Source organism: Muntiacus reevesi, chromosome 14 (assembly GCF_963930625.1).
Source record: "Muntiacus reevesi chromosome 14, mMunRee1.1, whole genome shotgun sequence".
In the NCBI taxonomy this organism is placed as follows: Eukaryota; Metazoa; Chordata; class Mammalia; order Artiodactyla; family Cervidae; genus Muntiacus; species Muntiacus reevesi.
The window spans coordinates 40765610-40778456 of NC_089262.1; positions in this window are offsets into that span (position 1 = coordinate 40765610).

Consider the following 12847-nt stretch of genomic DNA (forward strand, 5'->3'; position numbering starts at 1 on the left):
TTTTTAAAATTATTTCAAATAGTAGTCATTTGTAACTTGTATCTAAAAAGCCTGAAATTTTCAAAGATATCAAATATATATACCTAGTTTTAAAATCATGTATTCTGGAGTTTCAGATAAGAGTAATTTTTAGTTAGATAAGATTTGCTTTATGTAGATCTTGATAGTTTAGAAAGCACTTATCTCATTTTCTCATCAACATAACTGTAGAATGTGTTAACAGATATGTTCATCTTGTGTAGATGAGAACTTAAACACCTTTGCCAAAGGGATCCCTAAGCTCCAAACCTAGGGTAAGTGTTTCTTAACCTCATCTTTGTCCTCCTTCTAATAAATCATGTTTATTACTGTTGAGATCGTCACTTGGCAAAATGGATAACAAGTGTAAGAACAGCAGACTCCCAGGAAGAGTTAATAAAGAGTTAAGTGTGGTTGCTTTGAAGAGTTCTGTCAAGGAGTTGTTCAATACAATAGCACAGGCTGGGTGGTGTGGTTTTATTCTGGAGAATCTGGAAGGAAAGAAACCTGCACTTGACCGCCATGGAAAATTCACTGTCAGCCCTTGGATGGGTGACTTCATGAAAGCAGAGATTTGGAAGCATGCTGGCAGCTGTATTCAGAAGGATTTCAGAGGAGATGGAAAGCAAGAAACCTTGAAAGTCAGTTTTAGTAATCCTGACAGGTACAAAAGCTTGTAGATAAGGAACTGAGAAAAAGAATGGGTAGAAGAAATGAAGAGGATTTAGGAAAAAGCAATAAATTAAGAAATAAGCAGCTAAATGTATATGTTAGAGATCACGATATAAATTGAGGACAATTTTCCCCTCAACTTTGTATTGGAGATCAATTAAAATTATCCTAGTCTTTTTAGTATTCAGGAATGAGAGGACCACCTGAAGACAATGGCCTCTGAATGTTCTCTACACAAAGAAGCCTAAAAACACACATTTAGCCAAGTGAAGGGGAAGTGTAGGGGAGGGATGTTCTGGGCCATAAAGGGACATGTTTACAAACACACTTCACCTCCTCCTGTCAAAGCAGGCTTGCTAAACACTGAGATCTGTAAGAGAATGGTGGCAGGAGTTTGGTTAAGTTTTGTCTGTTATGATGTGACTTATCATTTCCCAAGAAATGGCAACCCACTCCAGTATTCTTGCCTCACAGACAGAAGAGCCTGGTAGGCTACAGTTCATGGGGTCGCAAAGAGTTGTACACAATTCAGCGACTAAACACAAGTCCATCAAATTGTGAAGTTGTGTGTGTGTGTGTGTGTGTGTGTTCAATGCATTGTAGCAGGGCCAACACTGAAGACTCATCACTCAGGATGGTGGCCTCTTACTCTTCACGCTCTGCTTGGGAGACACTGTCCGCCACGAATGGCTCCAGTTCCCACGTGTTGTCTGATGACTTCTAAACAGCTCTTGTTCCTGCCTCTTCCCTGAGTTCAAATTCATGTGGTCAAATACTGCCAGACAAACACCTCTTCCTCGGTGCTCCTAGGATACCTCAGATAAACTCTAACCATTATCCCCACCCCCCACCATTCTCTCCTATTGTACCCCTCTCCAAAAACCAATCAACACCATCCACCTGTTTACTCAAACCAGGAGGCAAGTTGTCCACTATTCCCTCCTGTCAATCAGTCCCCACCAATCAACAGCCAGATCATTTTAATTCCCCTTTGTGATTGTCTTGAGTGCGTTCAATTTTCTTGGTCTCTTCTGTGGCTTCTCTTGTTAACTTTTATGTGAGTTATGTCAATATCTTCCTGTGATTCTCCTTGATTGAATCTGAAACCCTCTCCCTGGAACAGACATTGAGCTAGCAAATATGAGCACAGCCTATGACTTAATATTTTGAGTGTTAGACATGTATGTTAGTAAAGAGACACTGCCTCAAGTCTCACATGCCCAGATGCAGGAATTAACTGAGGGTTAACTCAGTTCACAACCGACTCTCCTACATTTGGTCCCTACTAAATAGACTACTAGATACATATGTTTAAATTTTATTGAAGTATAGTTGATTTATAATGTGTTAATTTCTGCTATACACCAAAGTTATCCAATTACACACACACACACACACACACATATATATATATATATTCTTTTTCATATTTTTTCCATTACAGTTTATTACAGGATATTGAGTATAGTAGGCTTCCCAGGTAGCAGAGTGGTAAAGAACCCACCTGCCAATGCAGGAGATACAGGATATTCGGGTTTGATCTCCGGGTAGAGAAGATCCTCTGGAGAAGGGAATGGCTACCCATGCCAGTGTTCTTGCCTGGATAATTCTATGGACAGAGGAACCTGGTGGGCTACAGTCCATGAGGCTGCAAAGAGTCAGACATGACTGAGCATACAGACACACATGCTTACTGCATTCTGTACCATTAATATAGTTGCCTGTGTTATTCAGTAGAACCTTATCTGTTAATATCACAACTGCCTTGACACCCTTACATTATGCTAAAGCAAATGTGATCTTCCTAAAATGCAATTTCTGAGTTTAAAAACCCTTGTCATTTAAAGGAGTAAAAACTGGCACCTGTTTCCCTCTTCCCTGTCCAGCCTCATTGTTCACCACTGTCCCTGGGATACTTACACTTGGCCACCCTGAGTGATTTGCAGTCTAGAGGATAGCCCAAAGCTACTCACCTCCTGTCACAGGCTTTTTCTGCCTGCCTAAGACAACCTGACCCCCTGTCTCCAATTTTCACTCCTTGGCCCTCAATCTGTTTTCACTTCTTTCAAAACCTCCTCTTGTACTCCCAGTCTGGACCAAATGTTTCTTCTAAATATTCTCAGTGTCTGACCATCACTCAGTTGTCTCACTCAGCATACAGTGAAAGGGTATATTGATTCGTTTGCTTCTTTCTCCTGGTCACCCCTCCTCTATGCCACCAGGCACAGATTATTTCCACTACCTAGTAAGTCTTTGGCACTTAGTAGGCACACAAAAAAGTAAATCATAAATGTCTGTCTGATGAAAATGGCCTTCAAACAACGTGATGTTAAAGTCAAAAAAATACGTACACAAATTGTTTCCAGTACTGGGTTAAGTGTTTGTCACTTAATAAGCACACAAAAAAAGTAAATTATAAATGTCTATCTGATGAAGGTGGGGCTTCCCAGGTGGTACTAGCAGTAAAGAGCCTGCCTGCCAACACAGGAGACATGAGATTTGGGTTCAATCCCTAGGTCTGGAAGATGCCCTGGAGAAGGGCATGGCAACCCACTCCAGTTTTCCTGCCATGGACAGAGGAACCTGCTGGGCTACAGTCCATAGGGTTGCAAAGAGTCAGACACAGCTGAAGCAACTTGGCACGCACGCACACACACACACACACACACACACACACACACACACACACACACACACACACACACAATCTGATGAAGGTGGGCTTCCAATAAAGTGACACTAAAGCCAAAAATATGTCTTATAATTGGCACATAATATTCATAAATGTATACATACCCAGCAGATGGGCTATAACAAACCAAAGCTAACATCATCACCCTGGGCTCCAGCTCCATCACCTGCCAGAAAATGGAGGAATCCCTAGATGTGGGCTTCCCTGCTGGCTCAGATGGTTAACAATCTGCCTGCAATGCAGAAGACCTGAGTTTGATTCCTGGGTTGGGAAGATCCACTGGAGAAGGGAATGGATACCCACTCCAGCATTCCTGCCTGGAGAATTCCATGGACAGAGGAGCCTAGTGAGCTACAGTCCATGGGGTCACAAAGACTTGGACACAACTGAGTGATTAACACTTTTGAGATGTGGGTAACATTTTCTCTTTCACTCTTGAGTTATGAATTTTCATCTTCCCATTATTCATCTTAACTTTGGAGCAAGCAATACTTGGATTGAAAGGTCATTTTGAGGGCCAGAATGAAACATAAAACTGGATACCTACAAAGTTATAATTTAATGTCAGTGATTTGCATAACCAAAGGATCATTGCTTTGCTAAATAATTACTTTAAATAATGAGCTTCCTTAGCATTTTTAAGAGTTCATTTACAGGTCATTAACTACTTGGCATACAAGGAATAGAGATGCTTTAGGCTAAAGTACTAATATTCGTTACCAATAAAAATAAATTATTGATAGAATTAAGTACATCTATAATTATAAGTCAGTGAGAAAGTAACGTTCTTTTCAGAAGAATTGCATTTTTCCTACATGGTATAAATTGCAACAAACTTGAATTTTATTACACATTCTTATTGCTCTGTGACATCTAACTTAATTTTTGCAGCTGTGTAATTGGGAACATTTCTATTCTTTTATGTTTCCTGGTTAACTTCTGGGCTACATATTCTTAATAGTTGTAGGCTTACAGCATAGTCAATATTCTAGTTCTAATGTGCAGCAGCCGTAGAACAGTATAGTTTTCTGTTTTATTATTTGGAATCTTTTTCCTTGCATTTCTGCCTATTGAAAATCTACCCATAATTCAAGGCTAAGCTTGTATACCCTGAAATACATGAATACTTTCTGGATCACCCAGCCTTATGTCTCCCTACTCCAAAGATCTGCAGTACTTTGTAGTTTTGGAGAACTGACTTATAGTGACCACTGTTTCTGGGTGTTTTTGTATAAAAATTGCATTCCTAAACATGATACTCTACCTACTATCATCAATAATCTTTCTTTGCTAATGTTTTGCTAATGTGCTTAATTTCATAAACTTTACCTTTTAAGCTTTCAGTGTTTAATTTTTTTAAAACCTTGTAATTAAATACTATTTAAATTTTCGTTAATATTATTGAAAAAAAGTGAAAAGGAGTGAGTTCAACCCGTTTTGACTGAAGGTGACCACAGTCTCTCCATTTCTTTCATACCTTATTCACTTCTGCTACCCAACCAGAATGTTTTGAGGGAAGTAACAGGGCAGAGTCATCATTTACTACCATAAATAGTGTAATAATTATTGTCATATATAATATAACAATTTAATGAATAAGGGATCCACCATTTTCTTTCCATCCTTTTTATGGGAGTTTCCTTAATTTATTGAAAGTGAAAAGGATTGTTCATGCATTAAACATAAGGCAATATATTAAACTGCATAGAGACATTCAAAAAGCATCACACAAGTGCATGATTCACTTTTTAGTATACAAAAGTTCTAAAAAGTATGTGTAATCAAACATGAATTTTCTTAAACATACTGTTTTTGTTTCATGATGTTATCTGATTGACATCTGTTCACAGGGATTGGGAATGCTATTTCAGCTTGGATAATTCTATGGATGAGGGTTTGGAAGCAGGCACCAGCATATTTCCCATCAGAATAGCAGCTCTGAGGGCTCACTGACCACCTTGCTTCTGTTCAAGACTACCTTCAGTTTCAAACTCACTCAGTTGAAAACCATCTTTCTTCCCCATTACATTAAATCAGTCTTCAAAAACTGTCAAATTTCCTTCCAAAATACTCCTCTGAACTGCTACAGTACTTGTCAACCCTAATGCTTTCATTTATCTCTTCAAAATACTTTTTTTTTTTTAAGTCCATGGTATGTACCAGACTCTGGGACAGGTTTCTAGATGCTCATCTTTCATCTTCGAGAAGTGGTTTCTGTCTACAATCCGAAGTCTTTAAGAGAGCGCATATAGAGGTAGTTACAATCTGGGATGCTGCATGATGTGGTTACGTGGAAGGAAACTTCTCACTGGGCCTTGAAGACATCTTTGTCAGGGTACTTCCCTGCTCAACGATCCTGTGGTTTCTCAATATTTTGCAGGCCACACATCCTCACACAGCATCAGCCCTCTATGAAGAAACCAAACAGTTCCCATCTTTATTTATATACCACAAAATTTACATCTTTGATTACACTGTTTCTCTTTGTTCCAAATCATTCTACCCATTCCTACTGTCAGATCAACTGGTCTTAATTCTCCTTTCTTAAAATTCTCAGAGGAGATCCTATCTCTTCAGATGCAATCTCTTTCTTGTGTACAATTTCATAGCCATTAACTTGAACATTTCTTGTGGGTTCCATCACACTCTGCTACAAATAACAGCACCAGACTTGCCTCATTTCTTCCACTAGAATGGAACTGCCTCCAAATAAAAAACTGTTTATATTCATTTTTGGTATCCTCCACCACCCTGAGCAAGAGAGCAGCAAATATTTTTGAATAAACAAGAAATATGATGCACAAATATTGCAGGCAAAACAGACACTTCCTTCAGTGATTTCTGCCATTCTACCCATGGGGCTTCCCAAGTAGTTCAGTGGTAAAGAATCTACCTCCCAACACAGGACACTGAGACACAGGTTTGATCCCTGGGTCAGGAAGATCCCCCACAGGAGGAAATGACAACCCACTCCAGGATTCCCGCTTGGAAAATCCCATGGGCTGAGAGGAGCCTGGTGGGCTGCAGCCCACAGAGTCATAAAGAGTTGGACACAACTGAACAACTCAGAACCCACTCCATGGGTACCAAACTATAAACTAAGGGAAAATAATATATCTAAACCTCGTTTTGCAAATTCACTATAATAAGATGGTGACAGTTGGCAAATAGCAACTGGAAATTCCTTCTGGGAAAAAGGAAAATAATTGAACCTCAACTTGGGATCCTGATTGTTTGCTGTTTCCTAATTTGTTTTGAAAATGCAGTTGCCATGATATATTTTTCTTACAATCTGGTTCTCACAACTAATAGGGGGGCTTCCCTGGTGACTCAGATGGTAAAGAATCTGCCTGCAATGCGGGAGACCTGGGTTCAGTTCTGAGTTAGGAAGATCCCCTGGAGGAGGGCATGGCAACCCACTCCAGTATTCTTGCCTGGAGAATCCCCATGGACAGAGGAGCCTGGAGGGCTACAGTCCATGAGGTCACGAAGCGTCGGACACAACTGAGTGACTAAGCACACACACAATAGTAGAGTGAGAATTTCAGCAGCACCATCCAGAGGGTAGGAGGGGGCTTGAGGGACTGGCAGCCAGTGGGGTGGCCAGGGAAAGAGTGAGGGTGGGGAAAGCCACCAGGAGAGGTCCCAAAAGTGCTAAAGGCATTTCCTGGGCTCACATCACAGCCTGGCCAGGCTTGGCAGGATGAGTGTGGCTGCTGGCTACAGAAATGCAGAGTATGAAAATGAGAAGCAGAGTAAACCGTGAAGACTCTTTCCCTTAGAGCTGTGTAGACTCCAGTTTGCATGCCCCTCCTCCTTAGCCATTAACTTCCTGTTTTAACCTCGGTATGAAATTCCCAGGATACTCCCAAGCACACAAGATGTCTCCTTTGACACATTAGATGAAGTTACTTCATTCTATTCATGAAACTACTTTTTTTTCTGTAGGGGGAAAAAAAAAGAAGGGGTTCTTAATAAGCTAAAGTCCTTTTACACAATCGGGAAAGCTTTCAGAAAGCCTGGGAAGATTAGCCAAGTGTTGTGTTTTGTTTTGTTTTCAATTGAAATGTGGTGCGGAGGTGAGCGGAACAACTTTCATCGTTTCACAGCCAACAGCGGAAAGGAGCCCAGGTCAAAAAAGACAGAGAAAGTAAGAAAGCAAGTTCTTGGACATAATCTTGGTTCTGAAACCAAGAAGAATCAGTTCAGTTCAGTCACATAGTCGTGTCTGACTCTTTGCGACCTGGTAGACCCCATGGACCAGGAAGAATAAGAAGAGAAAACTGTTTCTCAGCTGTTTAGCTAAAGGACTCATATCAATCCTGGCTCTGTCCCACACATTTCTTATGCTACGTTTTATAAACAAGATTCAGCTTTGGTTTAAATGTTTGGTAACTTGCTTGGTTTTTTCTGTAGCTCTGCTGCTATTATCTCTTTCAGGTCGTCTAGCTACTCAAGTCAAACAATACATGTTTCTATTCATCTGCTGTTTTTCATATTATTTATCCACGAAAATAAACGTTTTCCTCAGTGTGACTGAAACTGCACTTTTACCCACATTTCATCTCCACAACCACACTTCAAATCATACCTGTTGACATATTTTCAAAAACCTCAGTCTGGAAGGTGAGAGGTGAAAGGTTGGCCCACGGGATTGTGATATGGTTGACAAGCTGTCATCCTCTTAGGATCTGCAGACAAAAGGGAGCAACGTGAGCATAGTGTAGGAATCTAGGTAACCGTGATGTTCTATGTAACCACCAACAGACCTCACAACAGAGAGATCAAAGTGAAAAGTTTTAAAGACAGTGGCAGGCACTGACATTTGATAAAGATGGCCAAGGCAAGAAGTTAAATATTAAGTCCAATCTATAAGATATCAACTTCTCTTCACAACAGAACTATCTCGTGTGTTCAATTTGCCAAAGAAAACCTGTAATTCATTTATTAGCTCTTTGTTTTCTCAGAAAGTGCAAAATGGGGTCCTGGGCAAAGTATGCACTGGATACTCTTGTGAATTAAATTGTTTCTTTCCTGGAATTTCTAGGTCCTGCATAATTTGACTTCTCCTACCAATTCAGCCTTATCTCCCTTATTCCTACTTCCCAACACCCCAAATTTAGCCATTATTTTTGTTCTCATGTCCCTCCAGCCCACCACAAGCCTGTCCACTCTCCTGAGGACCACAAATTTCTCCCTTTGCTTAGAAGTTTCTCTTCTCTGACTCCTAGGTACCAACCAACTTTAACCCACTCTCTGCATCCCCAAGCTAAGCTCCACCTTCTCCATGAACTCTTTCCAGAGTGTGTTAAGAGGTGCTTCTTAAGTTATTTTTTGTCTCCCTAATACTTGGTAAAGATCCAGGGAGGAAAAAAATATTATTTATTCTTTAAATTTCTAAAATGTTTAGCATATAGCAAGTGCTAAATTAAAAAATTATTGAATAGGCAAACTGAATTGACCAGTGAACTGAGCATGAAGAGAAGAGAATGAAAAGGTTAGGGTTTGGGAAGGAATCCATATATATTTTTGTTTAAAGTTATCTCATTAATGTAGTTATTAATTTACACTGATGTCTCTGTATCTTCTGAGGCAAAGGGCCTAGAATTATTCATCTGTCTTGAATACTTGAGTCTAGTGTCTGCTACAGAGTAGATGCTCAATATACCTTAGTTAATGACCAAGTTACTTGGTGCAGAATGAATTAATGAGTGAAAACAGCAAGGGCTTCTAAGCAGTACCTACTCAAGCTTCTCAGGGAATTATGTTTTGTGTTAAAAATTATCCTGTGGGCCTTAGGAGAAACACATCCCTGGACCAACAAGAATAGTTAGATTTGAGTGCCTGGAGGAAGGAGGAGACAGAGTTCTACTAACCAAGGGAACTCACATGAGGTCTCCCATGAGAGTGGACACAGTGGGCAAGCATGAGAAGAGGGTAGTTTCCTGCTAGTTTTATTCTCTTTGGAGGTCTTCATTTGTGTCTAGCTTTGGCCACTCTCCATCGACTTTAAATTTCTCTTTCTCATCTCTGTATTCTCTTATCTTCTCCACTCTCCCTTTTAAACTCCCAGTTTTCCTAAAATGCAAACTGAGGATGGACAGGTGGTGAGAGAGACAGGAGACATCCTAGAGGCTAAGTTGCCGTATACAGTACACATTTTCCCTGATTGAATGAATCTGGGCTGAAATTAGAGCATTTACTAAGAGAATAGTGTAAGCAACTTGAGGCATTCCACTGTATTTTAATATCTCTAAAAAAAACCTAAGTAGCTATTGTGCTGGAGGTTCTTCACTGGGCACTTGGTGGATAAAAAGGGAAGATGCCTCAATCCTTGCCCTGCAGGAATGAATTGAATAATGATGATGATGATGCTCACTTATACTACATATAAGGCATTATCCTCACTTACTTCACTTAGTACTCACAATAACATTTGAGGTTGATCCCATTACTATTCCCATTTTACGATTGGAACACTGAAGCAGAAAGACACAGGAATTTGGCCAAGGTCACATTTCAGGGAATTGATGGAACCAAGGCCATCTGACTCTAGTTCAGATGCTTAACTGCTCTGTGATTTTGTCTCTCTTACCCGCTGATCAGCACAGTTCTAAGCACAGGATCAATATGCCAAAATGTTTGCTAAACTAAATCAATTCCTATACAGCGTTTATGAAATCTATGTATTTTGAACGAATGTTGTTGGCATTTATAATGGCCCAGGAAAAGAGCTTCACCATTGAGAGGATCCTTATAGAAGTAAGAAGAACAGGTGCTGATATAAATGCTTTGCACAACATTTTGAGAGTTTTGCCAACAAGTTCAGCAGAATCCTGGCAATGTCAGGTCAGTTCCAATGGCCTCTCTCCTGCCCAGGCTGCCAACAGAACGTTGAGTGTGGCATCTTCCAGAAGAGCTGTCGGGACAGGCTGTGTCCTGCAGATAGAATAGAACAAGGTGTAGCCCCAGGAACACTGCTCAATATTCTGTAATCATCTAAATGGGGAAAGAATTTGAAAAAGAATAGATACATGTATATGTATAACTGAATCACTTTGTGATACACCGGAAACTAACACAACATTGTTAATCAACTTTACTCCAAGAAGGATTTTTTAAAAATGGAACAAAACCCAGAAATGTTCACAATTCATATCTCCTGGAATAGAGTGATCTTGATAATCCTTAGGACTCTAAAGCCTTCAAATGGTATCAGATTTATGAGGTCCAAAGCAAATACCAGAGAAAACACAGTCTATAATAGGAATCATAGATTCCCATGTGGGAAGTAAATCTGGTATCAAGAGATAAAGCTGCCACCCAAAGTATTTTCTCATGAAGTTGTTGGTCAGTTATGGAGGAAACCATGTGATCATAAAGATGATTTATTCTGAATTATTTTTTCATTCACCAATTAAGGCATTCAAGATGTAAACTGGCCACCTATATGTGCAGTTACTATATGAGGAGTTACAAATACAGTGATGAAACATTGGGTTGGCCAAAAAGTTCATTTGGGTTTTTCTATAACATCTATGGAAAAACCCAAACAAATTTTTTGAAAAATTTAATACAATGAAAGTCTCCTATATTCATGAGGATAGTGAAATGTCGTGGGGTTTTTTTTTTGTTGTTGTTGTTGTTGTTTTTTTACCTCTGGGCCAGTCCTGGGCATCTTGGCCTTGAGATCCACTCTGCACTCTTCCACTGCTCTGTGTTGCAAGAAAAGCTGAACTGACTGCATTTCTCATGCTCCTGCATCAGCCACTTTCCAGATGGACTTGGACAAAAAAATCAAGAGATTGGGGAATAGAAGAAGGGAGAAGACAGGGTCTTTCTCCCTCCATTTGTTCTCTGGTGGCTCTCCAGCAGAAGAATTTTCTCCTTCAGGGCTCCAACTGGCTTCTGTAGCGCAGGCTAACTGATATTATTAACCTCTGTACTGCTTCCTTAGGCCCTGTTTGGATTCTAATCTCCTTCATCACCTGAGTAACTAATACCCGGCATTAAATACTCTCTGTTGTAAATACTCAAAGCGTTTTCTATTCCAGACCCTGACTAATACAAATGCTGTATTCACTGTGAGTAGAATGAGCCTCACACATATTTATTGCTCAGTATTTGTTAAAAGAATAAATGAATCAACGAGGGAAGAGAAACAAATTTATGGATGATTATAATATATACATTAACAATGTATATATTATACATTATATACATTATATTTTTTATATTATAGATACATTATCTTATTTATTATGTTATATTATATTATATATATTATGTATGGGCTTCTCAGGTGATGCTAGTGGTAAAGAACCTGCCTGCCAATGCAGGAGACATTAAGAGACACAAGGTCTATCTCTGGTTGGGAAGATCCCCTGGAGGAGGGCATGGCAACCCACTCCAGTATTCTTGCCTGGAGAATCCCATAAACAGAGGAGACTGGCGGGCTACAGTCCATAGGGAATACACATTGTATTATATATAATATACTTTATATTATATACATTAAATATGATAAAAATGGATATGCACTTCAGGAATACAAAAGAAAAAAGTTCTTGGTGTATTTGAGAGTTAAGGTAAATTGAATTTTGAAGGAGAAACTTTCAGTTCAGTAGTAAGGAATGTGCTTTCCAAGAATCAGAAACCACATGAGTAAAGACAAGAAGATAAGAAAAAGATATGAGTATTTGGGGACCTACTTTGTATGTTTTTCAAGGGTTGGACATAAAATTGCTGTCTGAGAATTGTGGAAATTTAATTAAAAGATGATCAGGTCTAAATTACAAAGAGTCTCACATGCAAACTAAGGAATTTGCCTTTATCATGCAGAATCACTGAAAAATTGAAAAAAGGAAAATTACAGAAACAGACACACAAATTTGTTACCTGTGATATACTCTTTCTAAAACCAAAGGGAGCATTTAACCATTGCTTAGTTTCTACCTTCTTTGTCTGTTGTTTGTTTTTGTTGCAAAAAGCAACTGTTACTAAAATATTTTATCTAGTTTAAAAATGATTTTCAGTGACAGTAAATGCTCCAGTCTAAAAACGCCTTTGTGAACACTGATCAGTTGAGCCCCTCAGGGTCTGTGCGGCCCCATCACAATAAACATCACCACCTTTTGTTTTGTTTTTAACCACTGATGCATCATCTTATAATGTCAGAGGTGTGCTTCTCCACTGCCTGCCAGATGGCTGCAATGTGCCAGTTGCCTAAAACTCCACACACACAAAACGTCATGTACAGACTAGAATTATGTAGAGATTGGAAAAGAAACTGCAGACTATCAGGAAGCAGTGGTTTTACCACTGTGTTAATCTGGAAACTTTGCTAAACTATACTGACCCTTGTAGCCCCAATTGCTGGAATAAACATCTGAAACTTTTCACTTATGCATCTCAAAAAATAAAAACAAATTATGATGATTATGTTGCAGGAAGGGGGACCCCTTC